Raw genomic sequence first — 7,365 nt, forward strand, 5'->3', positions numbered from 1 at the left:
GCCTGGCCTTGAAGTCCGACGTGCTGGAATTGTGACCACCGTATCTCTAATATATCACAAAGGAAAACGTCTTTTAAAATAAAAAAAAATTACAAAAATACAGCTGCTGGGAAGTGTATCTCCATCAGTAAAGTGCTTGTCCTGCAAACTGACTGGCATTTCTGTTTCGCCAAAAGGTTTTGGAAGAGACTTGAACAGCTAGTCTCTCGGGTCCCCTTGACTGTAGAGTGAAGCTCAACACTGTTGGAGATTTGGCATGTAAGGGCTGGAACGCTATTCCTTTTACTGTTTCAGCCTTGTTGCAAACTTTTCTCCAGCTTCACATTGTTTTATTTCTCTGTAGTGTTAACCAAAGCATTTATCCGTATACAGAGAAAGTGGCAAAATCACTAATATTTCCCCCCCAAAAAATAAATTTACCCATGAACCTCACCAGTCCCTTCCATTGTCACTCAAAAAAGTAGGATGATAGCTAAGAGAAGAGGATTAGCTTCCTTGTTCTCCAGCCACTTCAGCTGAACCAAATCCAAACACTGTGGAGCCAAGTCCAAATATGGTAATAATGAACATGAAGTTGCATATCTGAAATTAAAGTTACTAGATTTTCCCCATCATCTCTTGAAAGATAAACATTGTTTCGGAAGTTTTATGATAGATTTGTATTATAGTGTCACAGAATTATCTGTAGTGTTACAGTCATTTTATGAGAACTCATCCCTTGGCTTCTCTACCAACTAGTCACCCTCTTGAAGAGACCCTTAGCTTTTGAAGAAAGGTGTCTTGGAGCCAGTTCTCACTTACCTTGTATGAAAGGTTCCAACTTGTATCGTGGGTTATCTTATTCTTGACACTTCTTTTTACTAGGCCAATACAAACAGGATACAACTAGCTGTAAGGAAACAGTTTTCAGACAGGGTGTGGTGACATGTGTCTGTCACCCAGCATTCAGGAGGCAGAGGCCCAAGGACACTTGCAAGTTGAAAGCCTTTGTGTGGGTACCGAGTTCCAGACCAGCCAGGACCACGTAGTGAAACCCGGTGCCACAGAAACAGAGAAAGAGGTGAAGAGGGAAAGGGAGAAAGAAAACTTTCCAGGGTAAGTAACCTTTTTGCTTAAACTGAAATTCGTAAAAGGGGGAAAGGGGAATGAAAGATAAAGATAACTGATAATAATCAAGAATGACAATTGTCAAAGTATGAGAAAGAAGAGTAATTAGGTGGTATAATGAGGATTTAACCAACCAATTTGGTCAAGCCCAAAAAAAGAAAAGAAAATTTATATTTAGCATCTGAATTATCTGGGTGTAATGATATCATCAAATTAAATATTTTTCTCTATTGTTAGTGTAATGTATCTAAACTGTTCCTGTAAAGTGGGCTCAAGAGGCTTACAACATTATTTTAAAAGGGCAAGGAATTCTTGCCAAGCCTAGCTGGTTAAAAATAAAAACAGTCAGCCAGGCATGGAGCACTGGAGAGCCAAGTGGATCTCTGTGAGTTCAAGGCCAGCCAGGACTACAGAGCTAGCTCCAGGACAGCCAAAGCTGTTACACAGAGAAACCCTGTCTCAAAAGACCAAAGATAACAAATAAACATATTGTTGATGAGTTAGGTTAAAAAGTATTTTAATCAGATTATAAAATTATAAAACTAGAAAGACTTAAAGCACCTGTAACCTTAGGAGACTGTAAACCCTGTTCAACCAAGTATATGATTTTACTCATTATTTTAAAACAACTCTAAAACTGAAGAATTTATATTTTCTTTTGATAACCAAAAGGTTAATGGAGTTTTGTTTTGTTTAGTTTTGGGGGTTGGGTAGGGTATTTTTTTTTTTTTTAATGATTTACTTTATCTACATTTTGTTCTGCCTGCATGTGTGTCTGTGTGAGGTGGCAGATCCCCTGGAACTAGAATTTCAGACCATTGTGAACTGTCATGTGAGTGCTGGGAATAGAAACCTGGGTTCTCTGGTTAAGGGCCAATGCCACCCCTTGTTTTATTTCTAGAAAGTCTCTTGTAGGCCAAGCTGGCCTTAGTCTTGCTATGTGACAAAGAATGAACTTGAACTTCTGGGGAACCTGCCTCCACCTCCTGAGTGCTGGGGTAGCAACTCTGCCACTATGCTGGATTTTATGTGGTGCTGGAGATGAAGCTCATGACTTCATGTGTTCCAGGCAAGCATTCTACCATTGAGCTACAGCTTTAGCCTTTTGTATAACTAACCAACTCAATTCAATGCAAGCCCATTTCCTCCTTATGCAAGAAACAGGGCTTGTTCAGAGAATGCCTTTGGGGTTACTGGACACTGGCATGTGGATAATATAGTAAAAACTTTAAGCAACTGGTTAATTTTATATGGGAAGCAAATAAGGATGAAGCAACACCCATCAAAGAATTCTTAGAGATACTTTACACATTGAGACGTTTCACACATGCAATTTACAATGAAAAGTTATACAGTCCCAATAATAGACTTGTTAATTACTAGTCTCATGAAATTATATTTGGTATTCTTATAATTAGGTTTTTGCATGATACTCCTTGAAGTGCTGATTTGTAGTTTGTAATAGGGAAGAATCCAACAACTGAAATTACTCTGGGTCTTCAATTTTTAAAATTATCCCCCTAGTTTAATGGTTTCCAGATGTAAGCACAGCACATACAAAAATCATCTGAAAGATTGTTAGTAGACAAATTCCTAAACCCTGATAGAAATTTCTGTTGTAGTACAGAGTGAAGCTGAGAATCTATGTAAGAAAACCTCCATCAGCCGGGCAGTGGTGGTGCACACCTTTCATCCCAGCACTTGAGAGACAGAGGCAGGTGGATCTCTGAGTTCGAGGCCAGCCTGGTCTACAGAGTGAGTTCCAGGACAGCCAGGGCTACACAGAGAAACCCTGTCTCAGAGAAAGAAAGGGGGTAAGAAGGAAGGAAGGAAGGAAGGAAGGAAGGAAGGAAGGAAGGAAGGAAGGAAGGAAGGAAGGAAAGAAGGAAGGAAATAAGGGAGGGAGGGAGAGAGGAAGGGAGAGAGGAAATAAGAGAAAGAAATTGAAAGAAAGAAAAAGAAAACCTCCATCAAAAATGAGATAGAGAATTACCATTTTTCTTTCCCAAATAACTTTGTACTTTATAAATTTTATAGTCAGTATAAGAGTTATAGTTCAGTGGTAGAGTGTGTCTCTAGCATGTATAAGGCCTTGGTTTCAGGCCCCAGCACAACATTTAAAAAATAGTAATACAGACATTTAGAAGGGTAATTACTAGTGATCTACTCAGAGTGGTGAGAGAAGCATCATTTCTAGAAACCTGTGGAAAGCTACCTACTCACAAATACCCCTCAAAGACTCCACAGTCTGAAATTTGGGGTCATTAATGCGCCTTTCAGAAGATGATACATAACCTGAGCATAGTGGTACAACCTGTAATTCCAGTGCTCAAGATAGAATCACACACACACTCACACACACTGAATACTTTTGAATGTCACTGTAGTGGGACACAAACAGAAAATCCAATTATTTTCTTTTTAACATGCAGCTGAGATGAACTAAATTCAAGAAATTGATATATGAATTGGTGATTTGGAAGCTCAGATCATTCCAACTGCTTTTTTAAAAAAATGTTCCTTTTTAGAAGGAGATAGCACTGACTAATTTCTTTGCTCAGTCCGAGAACGTTGGCATATGTTGGCACCATTCCCATTTCTGATGAGAAAGGAAGAGAATATGGATTGTGAGCTCTTGGTTAGGCCCACTTGCCTGGATTAGAAACCTGTCTCTTGCACTTAGCAGTTCTGTGACTTTAGCCAAGTTACTTCTCTGTGTCTTTACTCTGTCAGCTGAGAAATGAGGCTTAGTAAAGGGGACCTACATTGTAGAATTAATAAACTCATCAGTTAGCTTTAGAGTAGTACACAGCAAATAATTGATCAGTAAAAAATAAACCTGTCCTTTTCAATATTTACTGTTAAGTGTTAAAATACTTTAATGTTCTTACTGCAGCTTCCATTTTCTTCATTTTCCCTTTATCATATGCAAAGAAAGCAATGTGTTCTGAATCAGAAGATCATGCTTTTTACCTTAGGGGGGTTACAATGCCATTTAAACAAAACTGTTGCCTTTGCTGTTTTATCACTGTGACTTAGGAGAGAACTGGCCAAACTAAAAATTTTTAAATTAAAAATAAATAGTTTAGCCTGTTTTCTTCTCTTGTTTCAGGTTTCTTTCCTTTTTCTTTTCTTTTTCTCTTCTGTCTTTTCTGACAGGGTCTCATATAGCCTGAGTTAACCTCAAACTCTCTTTGTAGCTCAAGTTTGCCTTGAACTCCAATCCTTTTGCCTCCCTCTTGGCAGGTGGAGATAGAGTACACCACCTTGGTTTCTTTAGTCCCTTTTTCTTTTTTATTTATTTTTTGTCAGGGTTTCTCTGTGTAGCTTTGGAATCTGTGCTGGCACTCGCTCTGTAGACCGGGCTGGCCTCGAACTCACAGAGATCTGCCTGCCTCTGCCTTCCGAGTGCTGGGACTAAAGGCGTGCGCCAGCACCTCACAGCTCAGTCTCTTTTTTCTTGCTACAGCTCAATGGTCTGATTTGTAAAGAATAAAGATTTGTTTGCTTCATGAAGACTGAGAAGTTCAACACGGCCAACCATGGCTGAGAAGTCCTTCTTGCCGTTTGTGGATCTGTGTAGAGTCCCAAAGCAGCCTCGGATTTGTGGTGAAGCAAAACGTCCTAGCTCAGGTCTCTCTTCCTCATTTTATAAAGTCAGAATCCTGTTGAATTTGTGCCTCATCTTTATGGCCTCATTCTATCAGAATCTCACCATCAAATACCATAGTTAAATAATTTTCTTTTTCTCCTCTGCTCTCCAGTCATCCTCTCCTTCCACACCCCCTTATCTATGTGGGTGTGTTATGCTCACACGTATGCATGGGGGGCGCGGATGGCTGCACTCACTCATGCATGCCTGTATAGACGCCAAAGGTCCATATTAGTATCTCTCCACCTTATTAGTATTCTCCACCTCATTTTTGAAATAAGTTCTCTCACTGAATCCATACCTAGTTATTGGGACTCATCTAGATGGCCAGCCAATCTAGAATCTGCCTGTTTCCGACACACCCCACCAATAGGGTTACAGATGCAAACACCAAGCCCACCTTTTGTGTGGATGCTGGGTATCCAAAGTCAGGTCCTCATGCTTGCAGAGGTCTCCCACTGAGCTGTCTTCCCAGGCCTCTACTCTCTCACTACCTCACAATGGGGATTAAATTTCAACATCTGTTTTGGTGGGAACTTTTAAACCAAAGCATTTGTATTTTGTTATTTTAGGGAAAGGGTGTACCAACAGCAAAACTAACACTATAATGAGTATCTGAGGATTTGTTAGTTTGCTTGTTTGTTTAATGGAAGAGGTTTAGAATTACCTCCAAATTAAAAGATGTATGACCTTTATAATACTTTTCCCAGCCTAAGACTTATGGAAGAGGGTAAAGGGCAAAGAGGTTGCTGTCAAAGAAGTCAGTATGTCCTGTGAACATTTCATAGCTATAAAAGTCTTGATTTTTAAAAGACACTAAGGGAAATTTAAAAACAAAACAGGGTAACTGAGAATTGTTTAAATCATGACTTTTATGGAATAGTTTGTGCAAATCAGTCTTGGGGTTAATGAACACATCCTTTTGTGAACACTAGATGGTGGTGTTTAGTTTAGGAATTCTGACTACCTCAGGGAACAACTATCTTCATTTAACAAATATTCACAATAATCAAAACATTAACAATCTCTTCTCCTGTAGAAATATTTAGACGGTATGGTGGAGAGAAAGATTGTAAAATAAATAAATGAACATACGTAGTATTGAGGTATTATGTTAGACAATGCAATGAAAATTGAGCATGGAAAGGATGGGAAACAGAATTTTAAATAGGCTTTTTAAGGTGCACTTCATTGAGAAGGTGACATCTGACCAGAAACTTGAAGTCCTAAGAGTAAGGGATGTCTGAGGAAAGAACATTCCAGTAAGAGACTGTCAGCACAGAAACAAAGCTCTGAGGCAGGAGTGGCCTGATTCAGAACTAGTACAGAGGTCAAGGTAACTGGATAAGATCAAGGAGGACAGGCTGAGAAACAGGCAAGGAGAGGAAGGAGAACTGGTCATGTGAAATCCCATGACACTCTGTGATGTCTTCAGCAGTGGATACCCTGATTTCAGAACAAACCCGCTACAATAGAAGTTGTAATTCAGGCTCCTCTTTCTCATCCGGTCCCAGGCACTTTGGGAGCTGCCAGATACCGTTCAGATGAAAGACTCCCACTATGCTTATTGCCTGTTTGAGTTACTCTTGCTAATTTGCCAAGGTCAAGTTATGAGAAAAGTACAGGAGGGAACCAGGTGCTGCTCTCATCCAACGCCAACCAGATATCTGTGGTCTGCAGCTTGGACCAAAGCAAGGTCAGCAGGACAGTGTCCAGTATGCTGAGATAGTCATAACTGAATTCTTTGTATTCTTTGTGCCCAACCCGAATAACCAACTGTCCTTGGTTAACTACAACTGCTACATTTAGATGAAACAATGAAATCCCTGTAACCATGCTTCTGCTTCTGTAAGCCTGCTTCTTGCCACACCAACCTTATATAAACTGCATATACTTTAACCATGCACGCTCACTCAGTCTCCCGAAAGACTGAAGAGTCCACAGCTACCTGTGTGTAAACAATAAATAACCTCTTGCACTTGCATCCAGTGGTCTGGTCTCGTCTCTTGGGGGCAAGGGCCTCCCCCCCCCCCGACAGGCTCCAAACTCTTGGGGTCTGCTGGGGTCTTTCACAGACATGGCCAAGTCCAAGAACCAAACCACACCACACACAACCAGTCCCGGAAATGGCACAGAAATGGCATCAAGAAACCCCAATTGCAAAGATATGAATCTTTTAAGGGGTTGACCCCAAGTTCCTGAGGAACATGCTTTGCCAAGAAACACAGCAAGAAGGGCCTGAAGAAGATGCAGGCAAACAATGCTAAGGCCATGAGAGCACAAACAGAGGCCATCAAGGCCCTTGAGAAGCCCAAGGTGGTAAAACCCAAGATGCCAAAGGGTCCCTGCTGCAAACTCAGTGGTCTTGCTTTCATCGCTCACTCCAAGCTTGGGAAGAGGATTAGAAGCCACATGGCCAAGGATCATAGGCTCTGCCAACCAAAGCCCAAGGTTCAAACCAAGGCAGAGGCCTCAGCTCCAGCTGAGGCCCAGGCTACAGCTCCAGCTCAGGCTCCCAAAGGTGCCCAGGCCCCTGTGAAGGCCCCATAGAAAAGGTTTCTGCCACTGTGAAGACAGATGTACTGGTGTGACACATCTACACACTC

This window comes from Phodopus roborovskii, unplaced genomic scaffold (genome assembly GCF_943737965.1).
Source record: "Phodopus roborovskii unplaced genomic scaffold, PHOROB, whole genome shotgun sequence".
NCBI classification, from domain to species: Eukaryota; Metazoa; Chordata; class Mammalia; order Rodentia; family Cricetidae; genus Phodopus; species Phodopus roborovskii.